Below are 15,572 nucleotides of genomic sequence, written 5' to 3' on the forward strand. Positions count from 1 at the left end.
TTTATTGAGGCTAAGCGACAAATTATTTCCTAGTTTTAAGTGAGTTTCTAAATAAAACACTTAAACTTAATTTTTTTAACTATATTTTATTTCTAAGTTTTTAGTAAATACATTTTTTGACCACTGAGAACAAAATTATAGTCAATTTAGGCCGAAAATTTAGATAAAAACTTTAAAATGCCTGAAATCGTGTAGTACCGTTATATAAAGGCTATACCAAAACCTGGACTTATGTCCATAATTTTTGGTGGGGAAGTTTCTGTACCATTGGGGACTCCAAATACCAAGTTACAGCCAATTCTGGCTAAACATAAAGATAAAATCTTTAAAACACTTGAAATCGGGTGGTACCACTATATGGGGGCTATATCAAAACCAGGAACTATGTCAACAATTTTTGGTGGAGAAGTTTCTGTACCATTGGGGACTCCAAATGCCAAGTTACAGGCAATTCAGCCAATGATAAAATCCTCATAAAACTTGAAATCGAGTGGTACCGCTATAAGGGTGCTATACCAAAACCTGGACCTATGTTCACAATTTTTGGAGGGGAAATGTCTGTATCATTGGAAATGTCAAATGACAGCTAATTCGGGCAAAAATGAAGATAAAATCCTAAAAATACCTGAAATCGGGTGGTACTATATGGGGGCTGTTGGAAAAATTTGGGCCCATACTCATATATTGTCATCCAAATCTGAAAAGTGTGCAAAGTTTCAGTTCGATTGGTCAACTGCAACTGTGGGGAAAATGAGTTACCAGAGTTGAAATGAAAGTTAAATAAAACACCGTTAAAACACAGTAAAATGGACCGATATTGGTTTTGATTCCATATTCATGTATTGTCATCTAAATCTGAAAAGTGTGCAAAGTTTTAGACCGATTGGTCAACTACAACTGTGTCAAAATTGACTTACCAGATTCGAAATGCAATTTAAATAAAACACGTTAAAACACTGTGAAATGGACCAATCTTTGTTTTAATTTCATATTCATGTATTGCCAGACAAATCTGAAAAGTGTGCAAAGTTTTAGTCCGATTGGTCAACTGCAACTGTGTCAAAATTGAGTAACCAGATTTTAAATGCAATTTAAATAAAATACCGTTAAAACACTATAAAATGGACCGATATTGGTTTTGATTCCATATTCATGTATTGTCATCTAAATCTGAAAAGTGTGCAAAGTTTCAGTTCGATTGGTCAACTGCAACTGTATTAAAAATGATTTACCAGATTTGAACTAAACGGACCAAAGCAAGTTAAATAAAACACTGTAAAAATGGTTTTAGACCCCAAGTATCCCAAGTATGTTTGGACGAAATACCTTTTCGACAATTTGGAGTTGATTTAGCCATGCCTGTTTCAAAATCCGCAAAAACTTCCCAGGTGTAAACGGTTTTTATTTAAAGATAGTTCGGGCGCGCCGTACATAACATTGTTTTAGAAGGAGGCGATACAGTCAGTGCATTGTCCCAATTTGAACTTCTATATCTCACGAATTGTAAAACCTACGAAAATATCATAAAGGTTAATCTTGTAGAGAATTTTCACAGCTACAATATTTTCTCTAATTTCTATAGGACTTGCGGTCTAAGCAAAATTGTGAAACCTAAAAAACCACAAAAAACGTGAACTTTGACCGCGATTTATTTAAAAAGCGCTCCGGCGTTTTTTTTTTTTTTGATTTTTGTCATTTATGATCATTGCTGTTTCAGAATCCGAAAAACTTCTCAGGTGTAAGCTCCTTTAAAGTTGGTTCAAGAGCACCGTGCTGAGTCTGTCACTAGTACTACGTACAAACACGTTTGTTGTACCGGAAGTAATTGTACTGGAAGGAACCCAAGAAGTTTTTTCATTAATAATATGGATCTACATATGAGTATGAAGATAGCAAAATTCAAAAAGTTTGACCATTCTATGAACTCAATCTCTATTTTAAAGAAGCTCGAGTTTTAAAACGCTAATAAGACAAACATACACATACTTACCATCTGTCTATGTACACATCCTACCATCAATCTATTACTTCATCATCTACTCATTTAGGAACCCCGGCAGCAACATGTGTGATGATGACAATGATGGAGTGCTGATGTCACCGTATCGTCAACCAACATACTTTTCTGACAAAATAAACAAATGTGTTCGGGGATGTAATACAGGTAGCATAGATACCTTCACACCAACAAAAAATATACCATAAACCTTCCACAAATATACAGACACACAAATATAACGTCCTTGGTGCGTAAATTTCAATGAGACCGTGTGTCTGGCAGGCAGTGTACGGACGCTTAGCTTTTAAGGATTTTAATAAAATTACATTTTGAGTATCAACTCGTTTCCTCCTGGAACTGCGGCAAATAATAACAGAAAAGGGTTGTAGGAGTAAAGTATTCTTTTAATGGCATCCCTTTTCGCACTCTGGTAGACAAAATGAATCCAGCCAGTTACACGAAAAGGTTCTTCTGCCAAATGTAAGATAAAATATTAAACAAAAATACTTAATGGACCAATAACTTTTTGCCTTACCATGACTCCGGGTAATAATGATATTTTTATTTGTTTCCACAAAACCATCAATCCCTTCCCAAGGTACCCAACATTTGTGTATTTATTTTGGTTTGATCAATACCATGTCATACTCTGAGCACTTACCGTACCATGAAAATGCCAAATTTAATGCCCCATGCTAATGGACTTTTTAGAAATGCAAATGGCGTGTGTGTGTTTTAGAAGGCATGATTTTTAGTAAATTTGTCAACCAACAAAACAATGGACACTTGAGGCTAATTACAATTCTTATTGACACTACGTAGAATGAGTGAATTTATGTTGGTTGACCTAGTTGAATGTGTGAACGTATAGTACACGTGGTGATTAAGTAAAATATTAAAAATTGTCTAATCGTTATTATAATATCACCATGTATTAAAATACCTTCCATTGATGATATATTAATCTATTCAAAATCTTGCTAGTGTTAAGTAGCGATACAGATCCACATATGCCCCGACAATAGTACACCATCATTTCATGTTTTTTGAAGGTCTCTAGGCAATCCTAAAATCCTAAAAATTTTAAATTTTCGATTTTTATTAGGAAGGAACCTGCTTAAGATATGGATCATATTTTGATATATGCCACATTAAACTAGCTGCTCACCAAGAATTTGGCAACCACATAACCAGTTAGCCCATCACATAAAATGTCAACAAACAACGCAAAGCCATGGTTCAATAAAGGAGGGTAGAAAAGGTTCGGAAAAACTAAAGGAATATAATCCAATAGCTATAAAAACGCAAAAAATTAATGAAGGTAGGTGGGTTTAACTGTAAATCAGAAGGTTGCCACGGTGCTCTTGAATCAAATTTAAATTGAAGGTGCTTACACCTGGGAATTTTTTGTGGATTCTGAAACTACAATGTTCATAGATGAGAAAAATCAAAAAAGTAAAAAAATCGCGATTCAAGTTGACATTTTTAGGGGTGGTTTAGTTTTTCACGATTTTGCTTAGAAACCGCCAGTCCTATCAAAATGAGATTGAAGAAAATGTTGTAGCTATGAAAATTCTCTACAAGATTGAACCCTACGGTGTTTTCCTAGGGTTTACCATTTTTGAGATATTGAAGTTCAAATTGGGACAATGCACTGACTGTATCGACCCTTATAAAACAATGTCATGAAGGGTGCGCCTTAACTAACTTTTAATGAAAACCGCTTACACAGGAGAAGTTTTTGTAAATTCTGAAACAGCAATGTTCATAGATGAGAAAAATCCAAAAACAAGAAAAAATCGTTGTAGGGATTTTTAAATAAATCGCGGTCAAAATTCACATTTTTAGGTGTTTTTTGGGTTTTCACGATTTTGCTTGAAACCCGCAAGTCCAATCGATATGGAGCTAAAGAAAATGTTGTAGCTGTGAAAATTCTCTACAGGATTGACGTTTATGATTTGTTCACAGGCTGTACCATTTTTGAGATAGAGAAGCTCAGTTTACATTTTTAGGTTTTTTTGCTAGGGTTTCGCGATTTTGCTTGAATACGGCAAGTCTTATCGGCGTGGGGCCTGAGAAAATCTCACAGCTATGAAAATTCTCTACAAGACTGGCTTAAGTAATTTTTCCTAGGTTGTACCATTTTTTTAGATATATAAGTTTAAGTTGGGAAATTGAAATCATGACATTGCACAATGGTCCCAAATCCAAATTTTCTGGCCAAAACTATTTCAACGTCTTTTTTTATTGAAATTAATTATTATTTGTAATAAATGTGTACAAACATCAAATCTTACGTTTTATCGACCAAAATGACCAAAAACTGCCAAAATTTGTTGAACAGGGTGGTCCCGTTGTGTGGGGTCTAAACCAAAGCATTGACCTATGTTAACAATTTTTGGTACGAATGATTCATATCTTCCAAGAGGTCGAAATACCATATTTCAGCCGAATCGGTCATAAAGTGTCGCTAAAATTCACAAAATATTTAAAATCGGACGGTACTTTTATGTGGGGGCTATGACAAAAAATGGACCTATTTTCAAAAAATTTATACATACTTGTTTTCTACACTCTGAAACCCTTAAATATGAATTTTAAGAAAAATCGGTTGATAGATGTAGGTATTACCCCTCTATTTCAATTGGATACTACGTACAGTCACAACAGGTATTTACAAAAAATTCTCCCATCTTAAAATAGAAAAATCCACTTTATTTTAACTGTGGCAAATTTGAGCAAGAATTTATTTCTCAATTTATTAGTTCAGACCCCTAGCTATCTTCCAAAATCAATTTGGAGGTGGACAAACTTGGACATTTTTTTAAAAGTTTAAATATATTTTAAAAATATTTGTAAAATATAATTTTTAATATATATATATATAAAAATTGATTATATTACGCTAATTTTACAAATTTCATCGCCCTTTTTGTAAATATTATGAAAGTACTCATTAACAGCTTCCCGATTCATAATAACTTTGGTTTCACTTCTGTATATTTATGCAGCGACGCAATACAACAAAAATTGTATATTTTACAGCACAAAGTCTGTTTTATTTTTACATAAAAAAGTGTCAACTTTGGTACTGCGCCAATCAATAAATACTAACGTTATTTACAAAAACTAATTATTTTCAGATGACTTGAGGTGTTTTTTATTATTCTGTGCAAAAAAAGTTAAAATTTCGAAACTTCAAAAATAGGGTTTTGGCCAAAAATTTCCTGATTGAAACCTATGTGCATTGTGTTAAAAGGAATTGTCCCAATTTCAACTTCTATATCTCAAAAGTTGTAAAACCTACGAAAATATCATTAAGGCCAATCTTGTAAAGAATTTTGATAGCTACAACATTTTCTTTATTCCTATTTTGATAGGACTTGCGGTTTCCAAGCAAAATCGCAAAAACCTAAACAACCCTTAAAAATGTCAACTTGAATCGCGATTTATTTAAAAAGCGCTCAGGCGATTTTTTTAGTTTTTTGATTTTTCTCATCTATGAACATTGTAGTTTCAGAATCCGCAAAAACTTCCCAGGTGTAAGCACCTTCCATTTAAATTTGATTCAAGAGCACCGTGTTGCATGTTCAGTCCGGCCAACGGACAAATAAAAATGGGGTTTACCTTATGTGCTGTCTTTGTAAAAATGTAGTTTTTGAGTTTGGGTTTCAACTGGACTAGAAATTCAGGGAAAACATAATATTGAAATGATCATTTCGCAAATGACACTCCAATCATTTTCCCCAACTCTATTCTTTTTAGCTGGAACTGTACAACTTTGTGTATTGTTAACAAAATAATCGGTGCCAAAAATGTGTGCAACAATCGGAGCAATTGATCTGAAATATTAATAATATTTATTTGAACTACCCATAATAAGATGGAGGGTATAGTTTCCTAGTTTCGCCCTTTCAAAATTCGCGAACTGTTAACATAATCTATATATGTAGATGACTGAAATTCTTTAAATTGAAGTGTTTTAGGAGTGATCCCATCATGTCGACCATTAAAATTAATTTACATGGAAGCTGTGTTGGCATCAATGTAGAAAAATATGTAAAAATGGGTTGAAGCCAACAAGTTTTTTTATGTTCCCTTCCGATTTCTGGCGTAACCTTACATTTGATAGACCTTGCCCAAAGAAAGACTCAATGAAAACTCCATGGCCAACATGATACTAGTGTATGATTTTTCGATATATCCACTGCATCTACCTAAAATTGATTTTACAACGTTTGATGTATATCTCATGTGTGTGCTCCGTACAGCATTCTAGTAATTGGAGTATAAAGCCCAAATTTTTCTTAAAAAAACCTATTTTTGTATTTCAAAAATGTTATCAGTTTTTGTAGGCGATTGTCAATAAATGAGCGAAAACGAAAATAAACTAAAACAAAATCAAAGTATTCTTCATACCAATATTATTTAGAAATAGTGGGCGGTATTATACATTATAGATATATACCACGCTTTTAGAGTTTGATGAATTTGTACTTATTTATTCAGTTTGTTGTACTGCGATTGCATCACTATTATGTACTTTAGTAGTTAATGAATGATCAGAAGTTCTCGCTTTCAAGAGCGATACAAAATAACTTTTGTATGGCATAGAGAGATTTTCCGCTACAACAATGTGCTGTTGTGTTGTAGCATAGGCATGACATTTTTGCGGCATGGAGGGAACGTGTGTGTGGCGTTTGGTTTATTTGTCTACTTGTTGCCCCGGTGAATGCTTGTATGTATACTAAAACTTTGGTTTGCTGTTTTTATGAACCAAACAAAAGAAGAGGAAAAGAAAAAATGTTTTGTTCTGTTTCGATAATGAAAGTTTGTGAAAATAAATCAGTGTTTATGCGTAAAAATGCATTTTATGATTGGAACCAAATTTTGTAATTAAATCCAAAAATCGGAAAAAGGAGAAGGGGAATATTTTATTGGACGAAGAAGCAATCGGTAATAATACGGTAATAATATTTTATATATTTGAAATATGATGTACTTATTTATTACATTTTATTCCTTATTGTATATATGACAATTTTTATATCCAATAAAATTTAAAGATTCGATAAACCAGTTTAGTTTTTTTTTATTTATCAAAAATAAGTTTTATTATCAAAAGAATATTTCACAAGCATACCAAATGCCAATAATACAAAAAACAACAAAAAGAATTCGTTAAATTAAGACATTATTGACTGACAATGTTTGACTTCTGCAAACTTTGTAAATTTTATTGTTTGGAAACATTGAGGAAACTGCCATGGAGGGAGATGCACCTGTTTGTGCACATTTATTTGCTCGAATTTTCCAAGAATTTCTTGTGGCGTTGAATGGCTTCCTCGTGTTCTTTAATCTGTTGATGATGGAATTCAGCTTGATGGATTTGGTCTTTCTTCAAACGTTCCAATTGCTCTTTTTGCTTTTGTAGAAGAATTCCTCCTCACGGGCAGCTTCCATTTTGCCAAAGCTTCCACCGGCTTCGCGAATAGAACCACCACCTTTTCCAGCACCGCTACCCCAATTGGCTGGAGGAACTCATTTTGGCTACATGCAAGCCACTTGGATATAAACGCAAAGTACGTCTGAGCATGATGATGATTATTAATAAAATTTCCAGAAACAAAGATTGACTGTAAATTGTAGACTGGACAAAACAGCCGGCATAAAATGGTTAATATGAGAATTGCTTTATCAAAATAATTTCTAATGAAAACTACAAATTTTTATCGACGTTTGTCAATATGAACATTATTTTATCGGCAAAAAATCAATAAAAAATTAATCAGATTTTTGAATTTTTTATCAAATGGTTACAATTTTTTTCTGTGTAATATTGGCGACATTTTCTGAGTATTTCAGCCAAGTAAAACTTCACTACAAGTGTTGTCTTACGACACGCCGTTCGGACTCGGACTCGAATCGGGGTACACTCACTCATTGATATGAGAGAAGTCTGCCTTGTCCCTTCTGGAATGTTTGTGAACCCATTATTATATTACACTGTGCAACATTTTCAAGGTAATTTTGTGCAAACAATTTCGAATGCGGTTTTTATGAAAGTACAGACGCTATAGACAAAAACCCTTTTTGGGTTTTGTTTTGTTAGATCGGGTTCGGATATTATGGCCATATCTAAAGAAAATCGGGGCTATATCTTTGAAACCAATACGAATTTTTCCATGACATCCGCAGAAAACTTGTAGATAAGATCAAGAAGAATGTATTTGGAAACATAATGAACACGAAAAACCTCATCTATTGCCTCAAATCTTATAATATATCTAAAATTTCCTTGATTTGTATGTATTTCGCAGCGTATCTCCAAAACCGTCAGCTTTTTCTTAATGTTATCCTTGGGAAAAATATTCGCTAGAATGTAATACACAACTCTTCAAAACATATCATTGTGGTAAAATTCCTCTATCGCTTTTTTTTTCTATCATATTTTTCAACGACAATTTGATAAATTTATCAACAATACATTGAAATTTCAAATATAAGAAGGTTGTTTGAAATATGTTTTGTAGAAAGTGAAAATAGTGTTTTACAGTAGTAGTAGTAGTAGTAGAAAATAAGTGTTTTACAGTTTCAGAATGTTCTGAAGAATTGCTGGAGACATTATTTGGAAAATTTCTGCTAAAGGCTACTTGGTTCAACTGTCAATAGTTTGGCAGTTACTGACCATAATTGCAGAAATTATGTAATCTTTCCTATATTTTGTCAATTTGATGCGCTATATGCGATTTTTCGTAGTTCGTCTCTTTGACATATAAATTCTACGACTTTAGGACTACAATATTGCTGAATACCGCAAAACAAAATTCTTATTAGTTTCTGAGATAAAGAACGGAACAATTGAAAAAAAGGTCGTTTTAGCCCGGTATAGATGAGACCATAAAATCCAAACCCGATCTAAAAACGCGAAACCCAACTAGGGCGTTTGTAGTCTTAATATGTACTTTCAAAAAATGCCCACTAGAAGTTGTTTGCATTTTCAGTGTTGCACAGTGTTATTATTTAAGCTTGGTGTGATACGGTGCCACAATCCACAAAGTTATTTCTTACAATAAGTTTATTTGTTCCATAAAGAAATTTTGATTTGTGGAAAGCTAATTCCCAGGGATAGTGGTGTAGGCTATCACATAGTCGGTAATACTTTTCTATGCATCTAGATTCTGTAGATGTTTTTATTTTTTAGAGGTTTTCGGACTCCGGGACAGGATAATTTGAATTTACTTCAAGATTTTTTTACTATTTGTTGATTTTTCGCGAAAATAAAGATACATTTAATAAATATTTAAACATCTACGAATAGATTTGAAATGCTGTTAGCAATTTATATAATTTTTTTTATAAAAATAAATAAGACATTTTTTAATATTTTTTCTTTATATGAGAACAAAAACCGCTATAACTTTTTCGCGACTCGGCCAATTTTGAAACCTAAATTCTTTTCTTAACCCCAATACCAAAAATAGTAAATTTGCTCGCTAATTTTCAAATGGTATTGCAACATAAAAATGTAAGAGGATATAACGATGCCTGTCCGTCCGCATGTTTGTTGAAATTAAAATATAGCACGAAATATTTAAAATAGAGCTTTATCATTTGGTACGGAAGAGATGTTTGGTATTGAACATTTTATATATCGGTCCACACTATGATATAGGCCCCATAGAACGGTACCTCCCGATTTTCGGTGTATTTAAAGTTATAACGAATTATTTTTTCTACGTCTGATGTGAGTTCTTGTGGCCGGCTTAATGCAGTCGGGTTGAAGCGACTTGGCTTGGTGTAGTCGGGTTGATGATACTCTGCTTAGCGTCATCGGTTTGGTGTAATCATGTTGAGGCCCCTAGCTCGGTGGAGTCGATTGATGACACTCGTCTAGGCTTCGTCGGCTTAATGTAACCGGGTTGATGATACTCGACTATGGGAAATAATTTAACTTAGCGCAATGTAAATATTTCCATTACACTCAATATCAAACCAAGACATGATATTAACAAGGAGGTATGTCCGTGGTAAATACAGCCAGAACGATCAAAACAATGGTACCTTAAAGTGGGGTGTGTACAAGTTGGGATAGCAATGGCTAATTAAGTTGAGAAATGATAGAATGATTGTTATCCAATCAATGTGAAGGAATAATATAATGGACACCGTAATTTTAGCAGTCAAGTCAAAAGGTCTCTGCGTCCTTATCTCAAAAAATGTCTCGAATTTGGTATTTGTGCTTCGTCGGTTGCTTCTCGCAGAGAAAGATCAGTACAGACCCACGTTTTGATATAACTCCCACGGAACGGTTTCTCACGATTTTCGGTATTTTAAAGAAATGCGAATTGTCGATAGTCGTCCAGGTTTTAATATAGCCCCCATAAAACGGTACAGTGGTAGTTGTGAAATGTGGAAGGTTTCCCACTAAACAATTTTTGCCGAAATCGTACCGAATTCGGACGAACTCTCTGCACAAGTTTCCATTTCTGATGCCGTCTTCGCATGCAAAACATGTCCGTTTTTGTGTGAAGCGGTTCGCAGAATTCGGAACAATTTGTCGAGGGAAATTCGAAAAGAGCATTCTAGTTTCCACAAAAATTAGTTTCGAATTCTGAAGAAATTTCGTAAAAAAATCTGAAGTAAATTGTGATTTTCGTAACAATCTCGGACAAAACTCTGAAGAAGTATTCGAAAATGTGCAGAGGATGGAATACATTTCGGAGATGTGTTTCGAGATTCTGGAAAGTTTCGGAACTTATTCTAAAAATTTGCTATGTTCTATCCGAAAGTCGGAAACTATTCTGATGTTTCATTAGATGTTCCAAATATATTCGCCCAAAATTCTTAATCTTTATTCGGATTTGATTCGAATTTCTTGCAATTTAAATAAGAAATTCTTGATTTAAGCTATATGTTCATAATTACAATGTGGATTTATTATATTATTCACCGCTGCTGCCCGCAAAAATTGCAAAATTATAGTCGCAGTCCTTCCTGATAATGTTTTCGAAAGCTTTTATTTGATTTTTCTAAAATATAATTTAAAATATTGATTATGTGTTTGCAAACTTACAAATTTAATTTGCGATTTAAATCACAAAATAACTTGTTCCGCTACGTCTTTCTCAATTAACAGTTGCTAAATAACTAAAAAAAACAAACCACAGCATGCAAACAAAACAAAAACTCTACCTTGTCTTTGTAGTTCTTAAAATAATCTAGCGAGAAAGAGAAACGAATCAAAATTTCCCATCAGAGAATGTGCAGAATATTGGCAGATTTTCTAAAACAAGCACAAGAAAATGTGCAGAGATAAAAAAAATGGCTGATAATAGGTTCAACTTCTGAAGGAAATTTTGAGAAATCGGAATATTTTCTGATCATACATTGGAAAAACTCTCAAAAAAATCTAACATCAGAGCGCTCGGCAACAATTGTTTAGTGGAGGTATAAAATATTTCTTCAAAGAATTTTTCGGTATAGGTCCACGTTTTGAAAACTAATCATTATACCTTCAGCATTTATGTTAACAAGGGTACACAGCAAAAAATCACTACCAAATAATAGGTTTTTATATTACTTTTTGGTAGTCGTAATTACTTACAAAACCCCCTACTAACCCATTATTTTAACAAGGGCATGTCGCTATGAATAACTAGTTCTTCTATAACCACTAGAATAACTAGTTATTCTGTGGCCACTAGAAGTTGCAAAAAAGGTAAACGCTTGTTAAAACGCTTTCGTGTGCACTACCAACTGTTCTTTATGTTGTTAATAAAAAACTCGCGTGTCGGTGAGCGTTGAACACAGTAATCAAGTTGGCACACACTTTGCACATCATAATATTTCTGCGAAACTTAGATAAAGTTCGAATATGGACTATGTCGGTCACTCCTTCGGCTACATCCATGTACCATGTGCAGTAGTCCTTCGTAATATTTTGACCAAGCTTAGTATAAGTTCTAAGATGAGCCATATCGGTCCACTCCTTCGAGTGCCTCCCCCACAAAAGTTCCGAACTTCTCGCTAACTATATCTGTTGAAGGGAGCAATCGATTTATTCCAAACTTTAAATCTCCTAATATTTTGCCCATATATAAGGCGAATTTGTATGGAACCAAAGGCGAATTTTCACAAAATCACTCTACAGACCACATCTATTGCCCAATCGATGAAAACAGTTGCTAAACAAGTAATCCTACAAAAAATTTTGAAAATCGGGTCAGATTTTAATATTAGCTATATAAAGGTCCCATGGAAACTTTGAGGCCCCAGTGGCACGTGTTAACATATTCCGATTGAGCTCAAACTTTGGCAATCTTAGTTTTTAACAAAACTAAACATTTTAGAAAGGTGCCGCATAAAAAAATCCGACATCGTTTTTAAAACCACTCTAATGATACATGCTAGGGCTTTGAAATCTTCACAGCACATAGCATAGTCATCAAAATCAAAAATGAATGCTGTTGTTATGCTGTGCCGTTATCAAAAACAAAACCGAAAACTATTGCTGTGATATGCTGCGAACCTTTTTAACAGTCATGAAACTATTGCTGTACTTAGCTATGAACAAAATCAACAGCATAGTATCAAAGATAACCCAGAAAAATGTTTGATGGCAAAGAAGTATGTAGTTGAATCATGAGTGTAAGTGATCTTGGACAACATTTTTGCATAATACGTTCGAGTGATTATAAAAGAACTTTCTATTGAGCAGTGAAACCATGATTAGTTGCAAATTTCGATATTTTGTATCACACTATCATTAATTTTACGGCAACTATTGCTCTGTTCCAGAACCTGCAAGAAGCTACTATTCTATTTTTGAAATGTTGGCACTTTATAGATTTGTCAAATAAATCAAAAATGGTAGACACTTGCTGGTTCTGTAGTGGGATAGTTTCGGTCCACACTAGAGTGATTTCATTGAAAAAAATTGCATGAAATTATTCGCCTCTAGATCGACCTCATAGTAAAGTAAAATCATAAAATTGCTGTAGTGGGGAATTCGATTTAAGAACACCTATTTTCATGAAATTTTTTAATGAAATTCACGCTAGTGTGGACCGGGGCATACTCTAAATCAAAATTTTTATATTTATTTACTCGCATTAGCGCAAATGTGGAACGCTGATTTTTGAATGAGGAATTCTTCACTTTATATAGAACGTGCCTATGAAGAATTAGATCTGTATCTTAACTAGGGGCTGGGCGAATATAGACGAAAAAACAAAAAATAGTTACAAAAACAGGGGGTAAAACGGAAAATTATGAATGAAAAAATTCAAATAAAGGTTGGCAACGCTCGTGCTATCGCTATAAGTTTACGACTACTTTTTATTCGTCGCTAACTTACCGGCAAACTTCGTTAATTACCGAAATTATAAACATTTTAATTTTACCGATTTTTGTCGGTAAATCAAAAAATGAGTGGAGAATCGCACTACTGGAAGAGAGTAATTGTTGTTATAGATAACAAAATATCAAGGAAAATACTGAATATAAAAACATTTCGAAAATGCGCTAAAATACAATAACAAAAATATAATAATAATGTAATAACAATAGGTTCTTGAAACGATGTTATTTATGGAAGCTAACTTCGAAAATTTAAAATGTTCGAAGTTACACGAAGAAACTTTCATTCGAAACTTTTTTGATTTTATGGGTAAGAAGAGAGAAGAGAATTCCATTTCCTTCTGTTCTATCCCAAAAGCTAAAAAAATGTTTCAACGTGTAACATATAATAACTTCCTAATATTAAATCTACAACAAAGTACTAATGCAGGTGTTTGCCACATGTACCTTTTTTAACATACATACATTTCATTCTCACTTTCTCAGTGTACGGAAACACTGAACAAATCTCAGTAGGTTTGCTGGGTTAATATGAATGATGCTATGCTATAACAAAATGTTCTCAGCATAGCATAGCACAGCACAGACCATGTGCTAAGCCACTTTCATGTTCGTAGCATAGCACAGCAACAGTTTTCGTTTTTGTTTTTAAAAACAGCACAGCATTGCAATAGCATTTTGTTTTGTTTTGGATGCTATGGCTATGTGCTATGCTGCGACACGTTCACCACAGCACTAGCATAGACCCTGTGCTATACCGTGAAAAACTAGTAGCAAATTCAAACACTGTTTGTAACGATAAAAACAATTTTCTTCGTTTATATGATCCCATTTTAAAGCGAACCAACAAATTGTTTAATGCTAAAGAATTAGTTAAAACATGCATCCAAATAATTCCGGACTATTTCTGAAAGAAATTATTATTTTTACAAATACCAGTAGTGCGACTCTCTAACACATTTTTTGAGTTACCGACAAAAATCGGTAAAATTAAAACGCTTATACTTTCGGTAATTAACGATATATTTCGGTAAAAAGTAGTCGTAAAGTTCTACCGATAGCAAGAGTGTTGTCAACTTTTATTTGATCTTTTCATTCATAATTTGAGTTTTAAAGTTACCGGTAATTCAAAAAATGTGTTAGAGAATCGCACTACTGGTACGGCTAGGATACCGTATACTCGTATTTCAAATGTTCATCACGTCTTTAGTATGACTCTATGAAATTAAGAAAGACACATTTGCTAACACGTTTTACAATTTCTAGAATTATTAATAACTTCTTTCCCAATATAGCAGTCTATGTATACAAAATGTTACACATATATGGATTCACTGTTTTGGATACAAATAGGATGTTGTTAAAAAATGAGGAATATAGTGCTTCAATCTGTACACAGCTTCAAAAAGAAGTAGTGGAAGTACTACGACATCTTTTATTAGTTCAAATTAATTTTGCTCTGTTTTATTTGTTTATTAGGAAGATTACTAAATTTGTTATGACTTCGATTTTTGCTTTGGCAGCAGACATACAGTAATAAAACAAGGTAATAACAAGAAAAATCATAATTATTGATTTCCTCCGTTCATATTGTCCCCATATCGGTCTTGGTCTTCGGGTACTTCGTAAATGACTCCCAAATCAAGATCCACTTCCAAAATGAAGCATGCCGATGCATTCCTTCAGGTACTTCCTCCGCAAAAATTTTGAGCTTTAATCCAAATATATACTTTTGTCTGAAAACCTCCTAAATACGTAATTATTGGGGAAAATGATTTTGATTGTTTAACCTGTTCTTGATGTGGTCATATACGTATATATAAATTCATACGGGTTGAGGGTATTTTTCTGTCAGCAAAACCGACAGCATACGAGGGTATATTCACTTTCATACCGGACAAAATATGCCTCATCGAAATAATGGTTTTAGACCCCAAGAATGTTAGGACGAAATCCGTTTCAGACATTTTTGGGTTGATTTAGCCATGTCCGTCCGTCTGTCTGTCTGGCTGGCTAGAGAACATGATAAAGTTTTTTTAGGGGCAAGTCCATACTCCTTGAGAAAACAGCCCGAAAGGTGTAAAAAGTCCTATGACACAATATCTTGTGGCTGGAGAGCACGATAACTCTTGAACCGATTTGGTCCAAAATTTGGCCTTCGTCACACAATTTCCGGTCCACAATTTCTAGTACTTCTCCCCAATTAAAAATT

General features: G+C 33.7%; 1 pseudogene; it reads right to left on the reverse strand.

The window, feature by feature from the left end:
• Positions 1–7,248: 7,248 nt before the first annotated feature.
• LOC141386759 (ATPase inhibitor mai-2, mitochondrial-like) lies at positions 7,249–7,595 on the reverse strand (annotated as a pseudogene).
• Positions 7,596–15,572: the final 7,977 nt, after the last annotated feature.

The sequence above is a fragment of the Musca autumnalis genome, unplaced genomic scaffold (assembly GCF_047663935.1).
Source record: "Musca autumnalis isolate F117 unplaced genomic scaffold, ASM4766393v1 scaffold_5, whole genome shotgun sequence".
NCBI classification, from domain to species: Eukaryota; Metazoa; Arthropoda; class Insecta; order Diptera; family Muscidae; genus Musca; species Musca autumnalis.